Below are 1,086 nucleotides of genomic sequence, written 5' to 3'. Positions count from 1 at the left end.
CTCTTTCCTGGCAGCTCCATATTCAGTATCCTTCTTCCAATATACCCAGCATCTCTCCTCCACACTTGTCTTACCCATCTCAATCTTGTCTCTCTTGCTTTGTGTCCAAACCGTCCAACTTGAGTGGTCCCTCTAATCATTCCTAATCCTGTCCTTCTTCATCACTCCCAGTGAACATCTTAGCATCTTCAACTCTGCCACCTCCAGCTCCACCTCCTGTCTTTTCGTCAGTGCCACTGTCTCCAAACCATATAACATAGCTGGTCTCACAACCATCTTGTAAACCTTCCCTTTAACTCTTGCTGGTACCCTTCTGTCACAAATCACTCCTGGCACTTTTCTCCACCCACTCCACCCTGCCTGCACTCTCTTCTTCACCTCTCTCCTGCATTCCCCATTACTTTGGACAGTTGACCCCAAGTATTTAAACTCATACACATTCATCTCCTCTACTCCTTGCATCCTCACCATTGCACTGTCCTCCCTCTCACTCATGCATAGGTATTCCGTCTTGCTCCTACTGACTTTCATTCCTCTTCTCTCCAGTGCATACCTCCACCTCTCCAGGCTCTCCTCAGCCTGCACCCTACTCTGGCTGCAGATCACAATGTCATCCGCAAACTTCATCGTCCATGGAGACTCCTACCTGATCTTGTCCGTCAACCTGTCCATCACCATTGTAGTAAGAAAAGGCTCAGAGCCGATCCTTGATGAAATCCCTCCTCCACCTTGAACCCATCTCTCATTCCTACTGCACACCTCACCACTGACACACTTCCCACATACATATCCTGCGCCACTCCTACATACTTCTCTGCAACTCCCAACTTCCTCATACAATACCACACCTCCTCTCTCGGCACCCTGTCATATGCTTTCTCTAAATCCACAAAGACACAATATAACTCCTTCTGACCTTCTCTGAACTTCTCAATCAATATTCTCAAAGCAAACATCACACCTGTGGTGCTCTTTCATGGCATGAAACCATGCTGCTGCTCGCTGATCGTCACCTCTCCTCTTAACCTAGCTTCTATTACTTTTTCCCATATCTTCATGCTGTGGCTGATCAACTTTATACCTCTG

The 1,086-nt window shown here is 47.3% G+C and overlaps 1 long non-coding RNA gene across 1 annotated transcript in view; it reads right to left on the bottom strand.

The window, feature by feature from the left end:
• LOC130109011 (uncharacterized) overlaps nt 1-716 on the bottom strand; it is a 5,791-nt gene extending 5,075 nt beyond the window's left edge. The window contains exon 1 of the long non-coding RNA XR_008809960.1: nt 647-716. This is a non-coding gene — a long non-coding RNA (uncharacterized LOC130109011). The remainder of the gene's footprint in view (nt 1-646) is intronic.
• Nucleotides 717-1,086: the final 370 nt, after the last annotated feature.

Source organism: Lampris incognitus, chromosome 3 (assembly GCF_029633865.1).
Source record: "Lampris incognitus isolate fLamInc1 chromosome 3, fLamInc1.hap2, whole genome shotgun sequence".
NCBI lineage: Eukaryota > Metazoa > Chordata > Actinopteri > Lampriformes > Lampridae > Lampris > Lampris incognitus.
This window is presented reverse-complemented; position numbering and strand designations above follow the sequence as displayed.